The sequence below is a fragment of the Thalia democratica genome, chromosome 5 (genome assembly GCF_965202585.1).
Source record: "Thalia democratica chromosome 5, ktThaDemo2.hap1.1, whole genome shotgun sequence".
NCBI lineage: Eukaryota > Metazoa > Chordata > Thaliacea > Salpida > Salpidae > Thalia > Thalia democratica.
Genome location: NC_139169.1, coordinates 18,121,621 through 18,142,997, shown reverse-complemented (window position 1 = coordinate 18,142,997; position 21,377 = coordinate 18,121,621).

Below are 21,377 nucleotides of genomic sequence, written 5' to 3'. Positions count from 1 at the left end.
ATAAAAGAATGAGAACAAAAAAAACGAATTAAAAACAGCTAAATTTAAAATAATGTATATATTTTTATCTTTGTACATTTGATGCCGAAATCTTTTCTTTTATAGACTGAATTTCTGCATTTCAAGAAAAATTCAGGGTTGTAATTGATTGTCACTTTTTTCTGGAAAAAACTGAAAACTTAAATTTTAACTATATTTTCTTATGAAGTTAGTTACAAATAGGTACTGTATTTTATGATTCAAGCCTGGCTTAGTAATTTAGTTTTGAGTTTGTCACTCTTCAAGTATAAAAAAATCTTAATTGACCAAAAACCAGTTTGTAATTCTTCAAGCTAGTCTTAATAAGAAGAAATATATTTATGTTTGCTAAAAACTTAATAACAAATTGATAAAACTTAAATGAAACTAACATCAATTGAAAAAATAGTCAATATAAAAAATAGTCTAACATTCAGAAAAATATCAATCTAGTCTGAATTTTTCAATAAATGGTCAATCAAACATGTGTTAGCATAAGTTTTTCAAATAAATTCCTGTGCCAAAGTCTCTAAACTTTTAAAATAGCATAAAAGTTATTTCGAGTAGTTTGAGTGTATGAAAACGCTGTTTTTTAAACAGCTAAATGTCATTTTTGCTTTATAATCTAGTTTAATCAATATCAAAAAATACCAATAATTGTGCTGACTATTAAGATTGGTATTATACAGTAGATCAAATATTTTACTGTAAACATTTAAAACTTGATATTTTGTTAACTTTTGATTTTAGCTTAGTTTGTAAAAGAAGTTAGATCACTTATAATTACTATTAATAATTTGAAATTAAAATAAACCTAGTTATACTAACACCAAAGAATTTGTTTTAAGTTAGATAAATATGAGAAATCTAGAAATTAAAAAATGAAGAATGCAAAAAAAAAAGTTAAAATGACAATCAAATAATTAAAAATAGAAAAAAGTCTAGTTGAACCAATACCAAAGAAGTTTTATTTTATTATTAAGTAAAACATTGAAAGTAAATGTTGTTAATAAAGTTTTACAGGGTTGTAATCTTTTTAGTCAAAACTGATCTGTATGATTAGAAACTGTCTTGAATGATTTTGAACTGAACTGCAGTCACCCAGGATTTTTCTTTTTAATTTAAACTTTTCAAAAGCAATATCAAGCTCTTCAACAAAAATTACCACAAAGTAAAAAATATTGAAACTAAATCAACTATATCTCACTTTATAGGTAGAAAAAACTACCTGAAATTTAGAAACTATATTGAGATAAAAAAACTATCTGAGCCAGCCGGAGTTTAGAAAACAAATTTAAGATTTCTTGAGTTATCATGTGTTATACTGAGATTTTCAAAAGTTACAAAGTTATAAATCCAGGTTTATTCTGAATTTGTGGCAATCTTGTTAGTTACCTTAAATATCATAGTTATAAGAAACAGATTATTTGAAACATTTATTTTAAGGCAAAAAGTGTTGTTAATTTAAATAAAAATGTAGCCTTTGCTTTAAAAATAAAATTGTAAACTAACATGAACATTTTTAAAAATCGTTTTATGTTTAAGTTTTGATAAGAATATCAAAATACCTTTTACCTACCTTTATTTTTGTAATTATATAACAAAAAAACACTAAAAGGGATATCAATTAACAGTTTTTAGAAGGTTTTGTATTGCAAAACAACTATAGAACCCTTAAGAAAAACTTAAAACGTTAAACTGATTTTTTACTTGAGTCTAACTAAAACAAAAATAATAACGTAATATTTCACAAATACTAAACGTTTAACTGTATGTAAAATTATATATTAGTGATGTACCGGAATCACTATCGAGGTCCGGATCCGGCCGGATACTGTTATTTTTGTCTGATATCCGGAACCGGCCGGATTCTAATTTGAAAAAAAAGTCCGGATCCGGGGCCGGTACATCACTATTATATATTAACAAAACACAAAAAAACTTTTCAGCCTTTTTTAAAGTGTTTGTTAAATATAAAGTTACATAATCTTTCAAGTCACATACTATAAATCTCTTAATTAAAATATTGAAATTACTGCATTTGTATATTTTTTAAATGATAAAATTAGACCTCTAGTAAGCAGTTCAATAATAATTGTTAAGTTTGCTTTTGTTAAAACTAAAACAAAATCAGCCTGAGTAACAAATATAGGCAGGGTTGTTACTCTTTGAGTCAAAAATCTATCATAAGCCTTAATTTTTTTTAGTTATTTATAAAAAAATCATAAATAAATATTTGAAATAAATGAACTTTGAAATAAAAAATTAAAAATATCTGAATAAATAGGAACTTCATTGAAAAAAACATAAAATTTAAACTATAAAGAAGAAATAACATTCCATGAAAGAAAAAACATTGAAATAAGATTCAATTTTTTTTTAACTATCCTTGAAACTTTAAAGGCATTTATACTGTTCTGATTTATTCTAAGTGTGTGTCACTCTGCGAGAGTTACAACAAACTAGTTTGAGTCAACTTAAGTTTAAAATAGAAAAGAGAAAGCAAAAGCGAAAAAGTATGTAGCAGTATTCTTAAAGTAACATTATGATTAAAAAATAAGATCTAAAAACACTTATACTGTTCAAAAAAAATTTGACATAATTTATTCAGAAATTTAATAGAAATTCCAGAACTAGACTACTTATCGCAAGAAAAAAATGCCTAGTAAGACTGTATTTTTAAGAAAAGTTTAACTAGGCTGAGTGTTTAACAACTCTAAAAGATACTGATACTTAAACTGGTTATTAAAAGGTTCGCAACTTTTTAGAGTAAAAATCTTTGTTTAGAGTAAAAAAATCTATCCTGAGTTACATCAAATTACTCTAATCATCCTGATTAAAATAAATAAATGAAAAAAGAATATATAAGACAAATTAAAACACGAAAATAAACAGTTAATTTTTTTTTGTTAGAACAACAGAACAAAACAGGTAGAAAATAAAGATAATTTTCAAGAACTAAGTTTTCAAATCTTAAAACTAATAAATTAAAGTAACTAGAAATCTATTAAAAACATAGCTAATTAGCCTAAGATTTAGAAAAAGAACCCCATAATAATTTTTCAAAAAACCTTTATAAAAATCAAACTAGCCTCAGTATGTGGCAACTAAGTATTAACTAAACCCATAATTTTTGAAGAATTTGTATGCACTATCTAATTATTGATATATAATAATTGTATAATTTGTATTATTAAAAACTTAAAATTTATTGACCATTACTACCATGTATCTATTTGAAAATTTTTTTTACCATACTTTAATTGTTTTTATCTCAATTAAAGTATTTTTTTATTAAATAAATGTTCTTAATTTTTTCTGTAAATATAGAAAATAGTTTTAAACTTTAATTATTACTTAACTAATAACATCATTATCAAGTGGACAACCTTATATGAACATTTTTGTAATTAAAAAAGTAGGTAATAATAATAATTTTGATGAATAAAACAAAAGTTTCCACATTAAGCGAAATGCTATAAATTACTAATATCAGGGTTGCTACTCGTTTAAATTTTTTTTTTACAGGTTATCCAATTTTCTTCCAGGTTTAAAAAAGTACACTTTTTCAGGTCTATTTTTAGTTCAAAGTTATGTTTAAGGTAAGAAACTGTGTTAAAAAGCATAAAAAACATTGAAAACATACGGTAAAACTTATAATTTTGTTTTTTAATATTAAAAAAACTTGATGACAACAAATTTTTTAAATTTATATTATAAATTTTTTAAATAAAATCAAATTCTATTACTGAACATGTCAAAATTGTTAGTATTTAATGTTTTTTCTTTTTTTTTTCCTAAATTGTCAAATTCCAGGTTTTTCCAGGTAAACTGACAACCCTGTAATATTCATAGTAAATCAGAAAACAATAACCTATTAATTTGGTGGTAAATCATGATATTAGCTTGATGACAGCTTCTTCCACATAAGTCAATGGACTTTGCAAATTTCCATTTTTCAGCTGTAGGTTGTGTTTTCAATGCATTATCTATATAAAGAATGATGTCCATAAATTAATACTGAAATAGATCATGAGAGTAAAATGGACAATAAACTAAAAAGCTAAATTAAACACCAGGGCTAGATTCAACTTTAACATTAAACTAAGTTGCTTTATTTAAATAAATACAGTAATAAGACTAAAATCTTTTTTGTGTTATCTAAAAATTTCGTGAGTTTCGTGTGCCCTGAAAGTTTTGTGTTCCCAACAGTAGGTTAGAGGTAAAAGTACTGGTAAAAAATTAAAAGAGAAAAAAAAAGGAAATAAAATAATTAAAATCATAAAAGAAAAAAAAGTTACTGACTGAAAGTAAGGGTTAGAGGTAACAGTGACAAAAAAATCTTATAATTATTCTAATAAAAAAACTAGAAAATGAAAATAGTCATATAAAATTAGTTATGTAATAATAAAAACACATTACCGACTTAGGTTAAGGGTTAGGGATAACTGTAATAATAATGATGATTAATAAAAAAAACTTGAAACATTTTCAACCGTGCAAAGTGTCTTTGTACGGTAGCGTCTTCGTGCATACTTGACCCTTCGTGCATAAGTGTCGCTCATTTTTGACATCTACTCTGTTCATACAACTCAAAAAGAACCTGTGCTACGCTTTCAAAATGAAGAAAAAATCTTAGCTGTTCAATTATATAGTTGTTTAAGAAAAAAAGTAACTTATTTCACATATTTGATTGTGCTATATTACTAAATTTTAAATGTTAAAGTTAACAATGTAAACAACTATATTCAGTAACACAGATTAGACTTCCAATGCAAGCAGAAATAACTTTCACTTTTGTGCTGTTCACTAATTACAAAGAGGTGGAACTAGTCTTAATTAATACTTTAGAATGTGATAATAAATTTAAAACAAAATTTTAAGACCCTGATTTTACAAGGAAGCTACTAACTAATTCCCATAAAATTTTCATCTGAAAATGTTTGTGTTAATTACAAATTTAAGATTCTGCATAATTTTTAAAGAACATTGGTATAACAGTTTTACTTTAAATAAAATATATATTTACTAGTTAACAATCATCAAAAATAACTAATTGTAAAGTTTTAATTAGGAACAACTTTATGTATTTATAGTATATAATAATTGAAATTTAGGTTATATTTAAGCATATAATATTTTTAGGTTTAATCAAGTTAATTTAAATAAACTAAAAAAATTGACTACTTCATTTAATCTACTTGACTGCGACATTAGTATAATAAAGTAGTCTAAAAATTGATATTAAACAGGATTATTTTAAATTGTTTTTGATTTTGAATATATTTAATCACTATCAATACTAAAACCAGTAAACTTTTCATAGTCACATTTTATTTTAAATTGTGAAATTGTTATTTTCCAACCTGAAAATTCAATTTATATTTTCATATCTGTAAGCTATAATCTACTAATAAAGTTAACTATGGTTTTAAAGTTTGTTTTAAAGCTTTTAACTTGTTTGAATTTTTTATTTAGATTTCAGCCAATAACTTTTTTTTAGTAAAACTTGTTTGATTAAATTAGATATAAATGTTTAAAAACTTTCGTAGACACTTAAGTATTTGTAAAAGTTTTTTGTTAAAAACTAGAACATATGTACTTTATTTTTTAAAATAAATAAGATGTGCTACCTAACCTAAAAACAGAGACAGGAGCCTTATATTTTTAATGAACTAAATAAATAAAAAGTTGTGAAAAATATGTAAATAAAATTATCGATAATAAAATGGTTTTTCATACCTCAGGTCCTAAAAAAATACTTTGAGCTTTTTTTTTCGGTTGTTTAATAAACTATACTATATAACATGGTAAAAACCTTTTGAAATGCTATTTTAATAAAGCTGACTAATAAATGCTTTATACAAAAATAAACAAGAAATTTTCTGCATTTTTCTTTCATTAAATAAACAAGTGAATTTATACAATTTTAGATAACATTTAACATTATTGAAATAAAGTAAAGTTGAAATTTTAGGGTAGGAAATAGTGAATCTTCTTAATTAGTTTACATAAGGATTTTCTAAAGTGGGCCAATTGGCTCTCTTCGGGGCCATTAAAGAAAGTTAGGCGGCCATAAGCAGCAAAGGGAGGAATTCATAACCTAGGGTTGGGTATGAGCTGTAAAGGGGCCACAGGATAGCCAAAAGGTCATAATTAGATATTTACACTAGATGTTCTGGATTTGATGACTGAGAACATAAAAAAGGCCTTAGGTGTCTTCAATGGTAGTTTTAAGAGAAATCTTGTCGGAGAGGGCCATTGTTTGGGAAACCCTGGTTTAAAAATGGCTTTTATTTAAAACTTTTATTTCGTCAATCATTGCATATTTAATTTTCATATAGGCTAAAGTAATTTATTTTTTACAATAAGAGTTTTAAGGTTAAGAGCAAGTAAATATAAAAAGACAATTTTACTTCTAGATTAAGTGTTTTATTTACATTTAGAAATTTATAAACTCTTTTTTAAATTGTCTTGTTATGGCTCAAAAGAGTTGCCTATCACTGAGTTGCTATTATTTAAGTCAAAATGAATTATTAATTTACAAAAACTAAACTGAGTTTTATTAACTTAGCTTTAGTTTTTTTTTTTTCATTTCGTAAAATAGTTAAAACATCTGTAATACCAAAAAATTTAAAAAACTACTACTGACCAAGTATGATTATTAAATAATTAAAAATAATGACTAAATTATAAAAGTAAAAAATACAAGAACATGTAAAAAAAATTCAAATAAAAAAATTAAATTATAGAATAAGACCTGCCTGATGTTTAAAAAAGTATTCAAGTTACTTAAGTTTCGCTCAAACTATTAAACAAACCTGAATTAGCCTGAATTGTAAATGAATTTAACAATTTTAGATTTAAATTACTTAATTTAAAGTTGTTATAAAAATAATTAATATTTAACAAAAAAAGTTCTACTTGATATAAAAAGGCTAGACAGTAGAAAAGCCCCATGGTTTAAGTAAACTTTAAAAACAAAAACCAAAGAATAAAAATAAATACAAAAGTAAAACATGTGAAAACAAGTGTAAAAACCTGTTTTGGTTAACTACTATACAAACTTAAAAAATAAATATTTGGCAAAGTAGTACACATTTTCATTTTAATAAGTTTTAATGATTTATAAACTGATTGCAACAATATAGTTAACTTAGAATAAAAGGTTAAGTACATGTACTTTTAAGTTGGTCCTAATACAGGGTTGTCATTTTTTTTAAAATAGCCAGCTTGAAAAACCAAAGCTTAAAATGAAAGTTTAATATATGTTGTTTGAAATAAAAGTTGGTTGAAATAACTGTTTATACTATACTGTTGCCATTTTTTAAAGTAAAACAGAATACTTGATTGACAAAAAATTAGACTGATGTTTATCAATCAAGCCTGAGTTATCTTCAGCTTGTAAAATAATTTAAATAATTATACTGTAAAAAAGCTTGAAAAACTACTATTATTTAACTAAAATTACATAGAAATACAAAACAATAACCTAAGGTTTTAATAAAACACAGTTCTTAGCAAAAGTGTCATAAAACAATTCATGTAGTTATAAAAACATATTTTAAGTAATCTAAGTTTTTAAATAAATATCAAACAAGCCTTGGTTAGCCATAAAATTTAAAAACTTTACTTTTCTATTCAAATAATTTACTAAAAATTATTGTTAAAATGCACTATTTTTAACAAGAGAAATTTTTGCTACTTTATTTAAAAATAAGTTTAAAGAGTAAAAGCACCTCTGGATCTTAGTAAACTTATAGAAAAAAACATTAAAAAAATAAATTAAGTGAAAGAATTTGATTTGACATAATCAGTTTATAAATTTGAAAAGTTATGAAAGGTAGTGTGAATTTAAAGTTGCATGTTTAAAAAATAATTTTAAGCACTTTTGCTAGAAGCCACTTTTGCACGGCGTCACACTTGCCCGAGTAACTTTTGCTAGAAGTTACTTTTTTATTCATGAAGAAACTTTCGAACTGATTTAATTTTTTATTAAATTATTATAATATAATTACTGTTACCCCTGACCTTTACCCTAGGCCGGTTATATTTTTTCGTGTAGTTATATTTTTTAAATTATTTTTTACTTTTACTGTTACCCCAAACCCTTACCCTTGGTCTTCTTTTTTGTTAAATTTTTTAGATTTAAATTTAATTTCTTTGTTACTTAAACTGTTACTAATAAGTGTAACTCTTACCTTTGTTCGGTTTATTTTTTTTTTACTCCCTAAAAATTGACACTTTGTGCATATTCGAACATCGTACAAAAAGGTCTTTGTTCATGTTTGACCCATCTCAATTTTAAAGGGGCTTCCAATACAGAAATGACATTGTTGATGACAAAACAGCCAGCCTGAATGATCAAAAACTAGGCTGAGTTATATATATAGTCTGAGTTAGTTTGAACTTATAATTTAATTCAATATGATTTAGTTTAAGCCAAAAAATTAAAAACTATTTTTTATCAGTTTATATTTGTCTAAAAACCGAAATATTTAAAAAGGCACTTTAAAAAAATAATAATCAAGGAAAAAAAAAGTATTGAAATAATTCCCGATAAAATAAAAATTAAAACTATTTTGGAGTACTCCGAGTATTTTGAATTTAAGGCAACGTTTTCAAAGTTTTTTGCGGAATTGCCACATATCAAGCTTAGAAAATTTTCCTGACTTTTTACTGACAATTTCCTGGCTAAATTATGCTACAAAAAAAACTAAATTAACTACATAATTCTTATATCATTTATTATAAATTTTTTCCATAAATAATTAGTATTTAATAATATACTCTTACAAGTTTTACAAACTTCATTAACTCTACAAAATAATACAAAAAAATAAAACTTAACCATGTCCTGTATTGAAAATATTTCTTATATCATTTAGAAATAGTCCTTAAAACTAAAAAAATCACAAATGTATTTATACTCTTACGCACAGTAAAAACTTAAGAGTAGGTATAAAAATAAATAATATACATCTATTATAAATGATATTTCCTCCATTTGTTTTTTAAATTATCTCTAATATACAAAAATTAACAATACAGTCTGTTTTTACTCAATTTTCTTATTACAGTTTGTTGAACAACATAATATACATTCAAGTTTTTTGGTTTTGGGAACTGGTGCACGAAAAAACCTTTCGGTTATCGAGTTGCATATCATGGATACCTTTTAAAGTCTTGTCCAGGACAATTAAAATTTAGATAACTTTCAAAAACTACAATGAGATAAAGTATACACATAAACTTGTTAAATGGAATACTAAACGAAGTGCTTAAATAGAAAGAACTTGAGGATTTATTTAAACAAAAAACACTTTTATTCTAAAATCCTGCAAGATAAGCCTTTTGTGTTTCTATTTCAATTTCACTATAGGAGTGTCCTTGCCAAAAATCATCAATACTAAAAAGCTTACAAAAACTGCTTATTTAAATTAAGGTAGTTGTTCGATATGTTAATAAGAAAATATTGCAGTTTCCTAAAGGATATTTATAAACTTTTACAGATGAAGGCATTGGAAATTAAGTAGTTTTGTAAATTTTTAAGAAACCATTTTTAGTCTGACTTTAATTATTTACAAATGTTTTACAAAATGAAAAATTTAAAAAGTAAGGGATTTCTTAAACTTTCAACTGAGAAAATCTGACATTTTTCAAATTTTATCAAGTTTAATAAATTTTCAAATTTGTGTTCAAAAACTGCCATTTTTTCCTGACTTATGTCATTTTTTTAGTTTTTCCCTACTTTCCTGATCTTGAGGCAACCCTTTTTATAGTTCTTCATATTGTTTAAGGTCAAGATACAAAATTAAAAAAACTGATAACTAAGCACAAGATTTTACATATGTAAAAATTATACTAAATTTTTTCAGTTGATAACCTAAGATCTTTTACTTTTATATAAGGTAGCAAAATACCAGCGAACAAGTCTAAAACCACCTATGCACATATCATTAAGTATGAAAAGTTAAAAAAGCTAAAAGTCAACTAAAACAAAATTCTAAATTTTTATTTATTTTCACTGGTTTTCAAATTATGATATAAACTAAAAATCCGTTTAAACAAACGATGTTTTATTTTTATTTTTAAGTTGAGTAGACATTTGTATCTCTTAAAAAAGTGTTTTTTTTTCTAAAGCTGTTACAGCAATACTCATAAACAAGATGTGCTTAAAATACCAAAACAGTAATCACGCCTCTAGTTTTTAGTAAACTAAATAAACTAAATCTTAAAACACAAAAATGAAAACAAAGCATTATCAGCCGTATATAAAAATGATTATTGCTGCATTGTTGTTTTTTTAATTAAAAAACTGAATTGTTTAAACAAATAACCTTTTTTAAAATAACATAATTAGATAAACAATATAAATTAAAAATAAACAATTTTTATTGGAATTCAAGCGATGTTTAAAGTTTTGTTGTATTTTTAAAATTTAAATTATCTTTTTACAAACAACAAACTTAAAATATTTTGTAAAATATTGAAACTTTGTTATTTAAAGATGACTTACTACAATTATAAAAAGATGGATTCTGAACTCATAATAAACGTTTGTTAATTTTAAAATTAAAATGTATGCTTGGTCAATTTTTGGATAAATGAACATTGCCACAGTAGCATTCATTATTGGTACTAAAGAACGCCATGAGTTTCATTCAAAGTGTACTTTAATTATTTAGCTGTTATACTTTATATTTAAAATATATATATACATTATAAACAAGAAGTTTAAAAAAACGACTGAGTTAAAATAAGTTTCTTAAATTAAAGCTGTGATTCTAGCTGCAGAGTGCACTTTATTTCTTTATGTTAAAAGTTAATATAACGTGTAAAAGAGACTTGGGCCTGTGTTAAATTGATCATGTATATTGTATATCATACTTGCTATGCAACTACTAATCACTCTATTCTTGTTTTTTTTTCTAATTATTTTCCAAAGCAAAGTTATTATAAATGAAGATTAATTAAATCTATCTTTAAGAAACTCAAACTGCTTTTTACCTTAACTTTTCTCGGTCAGGCGCTTGAAGTTTAAAAAAATATTTACAACTGCTAGATTTAGGTCATACATACGTTATTTAAAATTATTTTCTAAATGTTAACGCCAAGAAGTTAATTATGTGATATTACATATTATATTGGACTGTTTAATAGTGTTTAGGGTTTTTAAGTAGTTCAATTTAAAAACTTTTGTAATAGTTGCATAGATATAGCAAAAAACTTCTATTAATAAATTGTAATGTAAAAGATAATCGTAGAAAACTAAAAGCAATTGAACATAGATATGGTCTATTTAAAAAATACTAGTTTTAATCAACTTTAATTTCATTTGGTTTTAGTTACAAAGAAAGTGTCTTTTTAAATACAAATAGCTTTTATAGTCTGAAATTAGCATTGATTAAAACACTCAAAGTAATGTAGTTATTTTAATTTGTTATAATCTTACTGTAATAAAATATTATTTTGTTAGTATCTAAATCGTCTTAGTACGTCAACAGTTTTTTTTGATCATCTTTTATTTTGTCAATATACAAAAATATGTTATCAAAGTATGCAAATGTTTCTGATTATCTTTTTTTTTTTGAAGTGTTTTCGATATTTAGTCCGCAGCGAACAAAAATAAGGAATTCAAACAAAAGTACATACAATTCAATTCTAACAATCAAACTGTATTACGAATCATTACTTTAGAAATTTCAATATACTTGTGTTATGTCTTACATTGTTGTTATTTAAACTAATCAGTTTTCATTGATTTATGCGTGTAAACTGTAATGTGTACAACTTTTATAAAAACTTGCCCTAAAAGTGATAGCTGTTATGTTTTTATTTTTTATCACACAATTTTTATAGATTTAAAACTATTTTTTGTTACGTCAAATAGTAATTTTGGTACAAAAAAATTACTAAAAGTTTATTTAGCATCATGATTTACAGCAGTTGGAAATACAAATTAAGCTGTTTATCTCTGTTTATATTTTTAATTTATATTCACTCAGATATCAAGAAAAGACGCGACGCACGAGAATGGAAGAAAAGGAAACCTACTACAAGGAGCTTTTACGAAGGCTACAGGGACAGGAAAAAATGTAGGTGGAAAACAGGTCGGACTTGAACTCCATCTCGACAGGGAAATAGCGTGGTTGGATCCAATCGACGGTTTTAAGCCTTTTTGAAAGAGATAATCGGTTGAAACTGCAAAACTTCGTTCTAGGAATTGTCAACGAAGTAGCAAGTGAAGTCGGATGTTTTGTAAGAGAAAACATGTGTGTCATCTACGATATTGCTTCTGTGGTCGACACGTTCAACTACGACAATTACGAAAAGTTTTTCTACCGACACAAACTCTTTCGAGTTCCAGAGCTCCTGCAAAGGCGTCTTGGGCAGTCTGGTGACTTGCAGGCAGTCGAAAAGTGTCCAATTCGATAATTTAATATAACAAACTTTGGCCGATAATTTGGTTAAAGGGGTTGTTTCGTATGGAGGTATCCACTGAAAAATGCGACTCCGTAAATTCCATGGTATGTAGGTAATCTTTGTAAATTAAATAATTCATGCTTTAACACTCATGGTAGGTGTCCCAAGTTCTAGTTCAGTACAAACTTGATGACCATAAAGCAACTTAACAGCAGTTGGGTTTAACAAGAGAGAGCTGCACCTTTTATCATCTAAGATACCTACTTTGCTTACTTGCAGAGGATTTTCGTCTTCTGTAGTTTCAGTTTCACAATCATCTTCCCATCTAAACACTTTGCAGTCTTTTAAACTGCGAACAGTAATCATTCTCAACGGCTTGTCAGACTCAGCTAAAAAATCAACTTCACCGAGAAGAAATATTAACGCAACGATGTGCTTATCATGCTTGTTATTTTGATAGTAATCTTGTTGGCAGAAATCATTAAAAATTTTACTGCAAGCTACCCCTGTGGTGCAACCCGGCTTTGTTCAAGATCTTTCCGGTCTTCTTGGAAATTGAACAGTCCTTCTGTGTGCTGCAAAGGAAAATTGTTAAAGCAACTCACTGCAGTTGGAACCCATCTTTTGCTGAGGATGGCGCCTAGGCAAGCTATAACATAATGTTTTTTATTGCTGAAATAAGGAGCGTGATAAAGAGCATCCCCCACTCTTGCATCCAATCCTCGCTTCTTAATAAACAAGTTTGGAGAAACTGTTCTCGCATTTTCATCAATCTGCTCTACGTGGGCCGAGGGCTTAGTTGCCACGCACGGCTGTCCAATGCTACCGGTAGTTTGAAATTTAAAACCTCCGCATGAAACTGTGCACCAAATTATCGAAGTGAATATTTTTCGACTGCCTGCAAGCCACCGGACCGCCCGAGTCGCCTTTGCAGGAGATCTGGAACTCGAAACTGAAGTTTTGTCGGCAGACAGTTTTTGTGATTGTCGTATTTGAACAAGTTGTGCACAGAGGCGACCATCGACTAAAATAATTTCTTCCCCTGCAAAACATTCATCTGCTGCGCTCTTCCGTTCACCATCTCAACCCGAGTTCCTGCAGCTTCAACCGATTATCAATTTTAAAGTGGTTAAACGGCCGATTTGATCCAATCACGTTACTTCCCTGTCGAGGTCTTCCACCTAATTTGTTTGCTGTCCCTGTAGCCTTCGTAAAACCCCGTAGAGAAAGCAAACATTCTGTGAGTGTCGTTGTTTTGTTTGTGGACATGTTTTGGGTATACATGCTTCCCGCTGTGAACTTGTACACGTCCACGAAACAGTTTCCAATTTCTAAGCAGTAGACGGCGCTCAATACCAGCGCGTAATTGTCATCTAAGCAAAATATTTCTTGTTTGAACTCAGTTTCCCCAGACTTCTGCCCGTGTGGCGCTTCAGGTCATATGTAATATTGGACAAATGTTAGGAAGTTTCCTTTTCTCGTGCGTCCTTACTTGACTTGTGAGTGAACACAAGTTGAAAATATCAACATAAAAAAGTAGTTTAGTTTGTAATTTAAAGCGTGTTGTTTATCATGATGCTAAATAAACTTATAGCATTTTTTTATACCAAAATTACTATTTGACGTAGCATAAGGTTTGTTTTTAAACCTATATAAATTGTGTGATTAAATATAAAAATATAACAGCTATCACTTTTAAGGCAAGTTTTTATAAAAATTGTACACTTTTCTATTTACACACATAAATCAAAAACACATTGTTGTTTAAATAACAGCAATTTAAGACATAAGACAAGTACAGTAAAATTTTTAAAGTATTTATTTGTTATACGGTTTGGCTGTTAAAATTGTATTTGTGTGTACTTTTGTTTAGATTCCTAATTTTTCTTTATTGAGGACTAAATATCAAAAACACCTAAAACAAAAGTACATAATAATACAATTCTAGCAACCAAACCATATTACGAAGCTAAGTAATAGCTAAGCAGAAACATTTGCACATTTGAAAATATCTTTTTTAAAATTGACAAAATACCAAGTGAGTAGTATTGACAAAGTACGCAAAATTTTGTTTTTTATTTCGTTTTACAAAGAGTCTGTCAGTTTGGCGCTTCAGGTAAACCTGGTAAGGAATTTCCCTTTCTATTGCGTCTTTTCTTGACTTGTGAGTGAACTTTATTAAATTATTTGCAGAAAGAAGCAGCTTAGTTCCTACTTCCATGCCATGCGTGTTATTAATCGTTGAGCTAAATGAATTTTTAGACATTTTTTGTACAAAAATTACTATTTTACGTGACAATAATGCTTTAACTTATAAAAATTATGTGATTAAAAATTAAACCATAACAGCTATTACTTTTTAGTCAGTTAAGAAAACTGTACACGTTAAAACTTACACACATAAATCAATGTAACAAAAAGATTGGTCATTTCTATTCGATCATCAGATCACAAGTCTTTGGTAGACTGAGACCTATGTCTGATGATGGAATTGGTATGATAAAACTTTTTGATAACTTGAGCTATTTTCACGGCATACAAAAGTCCAAGATTCGGCTTTGTAGACTGTCTTTATTTCAAAAGACTGTCTGATGTCACTCTTTTAAAAAAAAAAGTTTGGAGAAACCAGGAGATGGCGCAAACTCTAGATACCTCCCTTGGAACCTTGTGTAAGATCACATACATGCTCTAAATGAGTAATTTGAGAAACTTAAATTTATAATGGCATTAGTTAAAACAATGTAATGAAAAATTTCCGTTTCAAGATTTTATCAGCTTATAAAGTAAACTTCTTAAAGGCTTAAACAGACAGGGAGCTAATTTTTCTTCATATCAGCCCACATATGAATGGACGAGAAAGACTCATGAGGTCCGTTGGTTTGTAAAGTTAACTTAGAATTAGCTGTTTATAAAATTTATAAAAGTAAACTATTAAGGATAACAAAAGAAATAAAAACGGCCGACTAGTTATAATATTATTCAAGGAAAAACTGGTTTTTATTTGCCTCTTTTGAATTTATTATTGCTTATACATAAACTATATCTGCACATAAGCTAAAATCAGTGTTCAAAATAAATGTTATTTACTTATTTTGATATTAGTTTGGTATGATTTTATACTAAATATTTTTTAGTTTAAAACAAATCGTGAAACTTAACAAAATCTAGAACTTTTATAATAAAAAAAAGTTTAATAAATTTATACAAACTATTTGTATTTGTTTTTTAATTTCAGTAAATATACTAAAGTTTGTTGATAAAATTTAAATAATTTGTTTGAGTGTAAACATAAACTGTTTTGTGAAATATAACCTTCAAAAACAATTGGCATGCCGTTTAATCAAAGAAAATTCAAATGAAAATAAGAAATTAATGCTAATTTATATTAAAAAAAAAACCTTCTTGTCAGTAAACTGCTGCCTATTTAATATTTATTTAATTAATTATTCGCTATTGTATTTATTACTTATTTTAAAATAAAAACTTTTCAAAACACCTGTCGCCCACAAATAGCGTTTTATAGTGAATTTGTTTGTTCCTCATGAAACTTTGCTGATCCTACTCTGTATAGACAAGAGATTGATAAATAACTACTGCACTTGTCTTTTTTTTGTAAACATCAAATAGAAAACTAAAATTAAATTTTAATAACAGCTAAAAATATGCAGACATAACAGTAACCACCATTGGTCAATTCAATGAAAAGTTCTTATCAAACATACTGGATCTTTTTGCCAGTTTATTGTATGAATAGATTCATTACGTTACGAGTTGAGTTATTTTCAGCTTTAATTTAAATATATTATTATCTCTAAAGTAATTTTCAACAATTTCTTGATTTTATTGTATATTTTTATTGTTTAATGAAAATAGTATCAATATAAATAAATCCAATTTAGCAACAATTTCGAATGTATTTTTGCAACGATGATGGCTATAACTAAAAAATGCAAAGCGAAAATCACCAACCCGCCAACATCTAGAACATTTAAATAGGATCCATCTTAAAAGAGATATAACTGCGGCCCGCAAGCTTGTAAATCTGGCCCGCTAAACCAAATTTCAAACTACTTGTAAATATTGTGAATGTTCGAATAAAGAGAAAAAAATAAGCTTAAGTAAAACCTGTAAGAAATTTAAAGTTTATATTATATATGAAAAAGAATGCTCACCTAAAATTATTTTTTGTCACTGAATAACTGAGTAATTTTCGTGAATGCAACTTAAACGCTTTAGAATATACACAAAATAATTTTTTCACACCTGGCTCGCCGACTAAAATCGTTGCCACCCCCTTGTATACAGGATAGTTTTAACATTGTCGCAAATCGTACTATTAATATCAATCATTACGTTCCTTTTCAAGAAGTTACTGATTTATTATATAATAACTTGCTTTCTATAGATAGAGTTTTCAAGCTATATATTAAAATTAACAAAAAAATAAAAACTTAGTATATGAATTTAAGTTATTTCAAAATAAAATAGTAAATTCTTGAATCGCAAGCTATATACTAAAATTAACAAAAAAATGTTTACTATTAAAAGAAAAGATAATTATACTAAACAATACATTAGAGTTTTACATAAGCTTATATTTTTAAGCGCCAAGAGTAATAAAAACTTTTGCAGTTAAGACATAACTAAAAATTACTTAATTTAGAAATGTTTTATTAATCTATTTTAACACTCTGGAAACTCTTGTGCAATTATTTCTTTATACTATTTTTATAATAATATGGGCATTTTTTCAACTTGGAATTTAAAGGACTATAAAAGATTACTTTTATTATAGTAAATTCGATGGCTAGTTTATTTTTTATTAGGATTAATTACACATACTTGGATATAATTAAATAAAAAAATTTTTTTTTTTTTATATAGAAAAAACAAACAAAACAAAAAAAAAAGAAAATAAAGGAAAATATAGTGAACACATAGTAAATTATAACAATATGTGTAGGATATAGTAATAAAAAAAAACTTAAGGTGTTCATTTTAACTATTAAATGGATATTTTGTTAAAAAAGATAAAAGTTTTTTGTATAGATGAGTTTTACACTAACAACTTTATTGAAAACAAGAAAAATATTTTGAGTCAATCACTTAAGTTTGTATATAGTTAACAAAGATATTATACTTGTTAAAATTGTACAAGCTTTTGTTTAGAGCTAGACAAATTTAAACTTTTTTATTAACAACATGGAACTAAAAATATTTCTAGATAACCTATAACTAGCAGATTCTTATAATATGAGCAAAAATTATAAAGTTTCAGAGCAAGATAAAATTATAGAGTTGTAAAATGAGAACTGGTCATTAAGTGTTTGAGCAAGCAAAATCAGCCAATTTTAAAGGCAAACTCGGACCTCTTCTCCATTCATCTCTTTCAATGTCGTATATCTCAACTTCATCTGTAGGAGTGTCTAAATCTAAACTACCTCCAATCACGTATAAACTAGAATTTACAACGCAGCATCCAAAATAACATCGTGAAATATCCATTGAAGCAACAAAACTAAATTGATTGGTTTCGCTTGAATAAACTTCAACCGAAGCTAAAAATGAGTCTTCGTTTTCGCCACCAACAACAAAGAGTTTTTTGTCGTAAGCAACAGTGCTATGTCCAGACCGTTCAGTTAGGAGCCTCAAATTGCTTGTTTTCCATTTGTTTTTTGTAATATCGAATGTCTCTATACTGTCCAGCCATGTATCTGTGTCATTTGACTTGTTAAAACCGCCAATAGCCCAGATTTTTCCTAGAAAATAAGTCAGAGTAAATTCGCTTCTTTTAGTGTTCATACTAGAAACTTCAGTCCATTCACCAGTTTCAAAACTGTAGATTTCGCATTTGTCTATATCTTCAGAAGAGTTTTTATATCCTCCTCCGACAAAAACACATTCTGCTAAAGAACACATTCCAAAGCTTAGCCGTTTGTTGTGCATAAAGGGAAAGGTTTTTGCAGCTAATTCATCGCTGAGAGAAACGGTCTCATTTTCAGCTGAATCAACATATTTTGATCCATTATACCCGCCTATCAAATACATTTGATCTCCTTTTATAATGGATTGATGTTCACTTCTACGTGTACCCAAAGTTTTAAAATGATTCCATTTACCCATGTTTGTGTCCATTTTCAAAACACAGTTTTCGTGAGTTTTTTCATCATTATTTCCTCCGCTAATGTATATATAACTTTCAATTTCATTGGTTTCTGCACCTAGAAAATAAAAATTAAGTATAAAACAGTTAAGCAAGTCTTTACAACATTATTACAATAAAAAGAAGACATTGGCAGTAGTAATCAAAGCAGGGTTTGATCAGCCGTAAAATAAACTATATATTAGTAAAAAATCAAGCAAAATATTTTTGTATAAAAATGAAATCTGTGTCTACTGAGAGCTTTGGTTTTATGATCAAAGCTTTAAATTGCAACAAAAGAAGTACGTATACAATATATAAGTAAAGTAATATAAAGTTGTAAAACGTGTAGTAATAACAAAGAAAAAAAAAATTTACCTTTAGTTAAATAGCAGTTTGTACTCTGAACATCATTAATGTTATAATTTTCTTTATCGCTTGCATTTCTTGATAACTTTTTAATATTAGTTTTTATCCGTTTTGTAGCCTTTAGATCAGCCAACAGATCACTATTTTCAGACTTCAAATTTTCGTAATCTTTTTTCAAGCATTCCGCTTTGTTTTGAGCCTGTCTTAGTAAATTTTCCAAAATTTCAAGGTATTTAGTTATTTCTTTGTTGTTTTCTTGCAATGCCTTGTTTTCAACTTCAAGTTCGACAGATCTCATCAATATTAAATCATTTATTTTTTCATCGATTACGTGTAGTTCTTTCATATTGTTTTCAACTTTGTTTAAAAGCCCTTCATGCAGTAATTCTTTATTTAAACATATGTTCATGTTGTAATCTAAAGCTTTGTCGTTTTCACTAAAAACTTCATTTACTTTTTCATTATCGATACCTTTAAAAAATTACAATTTTAAAGCTAAAATAAAACTAAATAACATAAAAAAATAAATTTGAGAATTTTATATTGAGAATTATTTCTACTTGACACAACTCGAAATTAATTTCTTTTTTAAAGTTTTAAAACAAAAAAGGCTGATCTATAGGACACGCTAATTAAAATAGAATTTGAATTTCAAATTCATAATCGTCTGTTTTCAGAAGTTGTTTAATTAAGTTGCAATCAGTTAAGAATAGTTAAGATATTTTAAAGTAACTTAAGCTAAACTTCGGTTAAAAGAGTATTCAAAGTCTAAAATTTTTTGTTAAATTAATGTAAAAATTTGTTTTAATAATCAGTATTAATAGTATATATAAGACACAAATAAAGATATATTTATGTTACATACAAGGTTATGCGAATAAGTTTATTTTTAATTTCTAATTAGTTAAAGCTTTTACAACAATAAGAAAGTGTTAACAATATTGTCAATTTTATTAGTAAAAGTGTTTGAAACTGTAGATTTTAAGTGCTTCATAGTTTTTTTTGAGCTTATGTATTATCAATTGTTATTTTGCATATAATTTAAAGATAATATCGTTTTATATAGACCTAAAAACTTTAATACTTTCACACTTATTTATCTGGACTTTATTATAAATTGAAGATCCGTCTTGATCCTGATTCTATTTAAAACTATAAGTTTAACATAAACAATCAAGTTATTCAAACAATAACAAATTAACAAACCTTTACTAATTACTGCATCAATATTGTTGATAGCATCTTCACAAGTATTTACATTAGTTTCGTTTTTTTTAACCTCTGACTTTTCCTCTTCAATAATTTCTTCTTTTTCATTAAACAATCTTCTTATCTCAGCAATCAACCCACCCTTTGTTAATTTTAGCTTACTGATTTTTTCATGCAAGTTTTTAATTTCTTTCTGGAAACCTCTCAATAAAACTTTACACAAGCTGTAGCCTTTACAGTTTGTTTTGTAAGTTTCCTTTAGACGGGTATTTTCTTTATCTAACTTTTTAATGATTTTTACCATGGTCATCCTTTTGTTTGCTTCATACTCAACAACTTTATCAAAGAAGCTCAATCACTGTAGTCAAGTTCTTTATTCACATTAAAGTGGACTTTAACTATTTTTTCTTCCTGTAAATCTTGTCTACAAATTGGACATGTCTTATTCTCACCTTTTATTACGTTTGATATGCAGCCTTTGTGAAAGGTATGACCACACGGTGTGACAGAAACTTCTGTGTCTACTTTTAATAATCTATCCAAGCATATACAGCATTCGTACTCCATTTTTACTTTTAGTTTTAATATTATAAAACTTTAAAATCTGTTTGTAATGATAAATAGATACTTTTAAGTTTACTTTTCAAATTTTAATTATACTAAAATTAAACCGTATGAAAATTTTGACAATTTAATTAAAAAAATAAAAACAAATTAGTTTTGTTAAATATTATAAAAAAGACTTCCAATATCATAATTTAAGTCAAAACCTTAAGTCTAGTCTAGTTTGCTTCATAGTTTAAAGCTGTACTTTTCTTTGAATTAAGATAAAAAAATGCCTAGTTTTATAAAAATATTATAAACTCTGTTTATTTCACTAGGTGTTTAATGGTAAAATGCTCTGCAAGATGGTTGTAAGACTAGTATGCATATAATGTATTTTATTGTGCAAAGAAGTTTTTCAAAACTTTTGTTTTTCTTATTTTACTATAAAACGGAAATCAGAACAAATACAAAATATGTAATTAGCTAGTGATATATACATTAAGCCACTGATGATGAAGTTTGTTACAAAAAAGTACTGTATTTTAAGATTTTATCTGGGCTTAGTAATTTAGTTTAGAGTTTGTCACTCTTTTAAGTAAAAATCTATTTTGATTTCCAAAAACCAGTTTGTAATTCTTTAAGCTAGTTTAAACTAAAAAATATAATT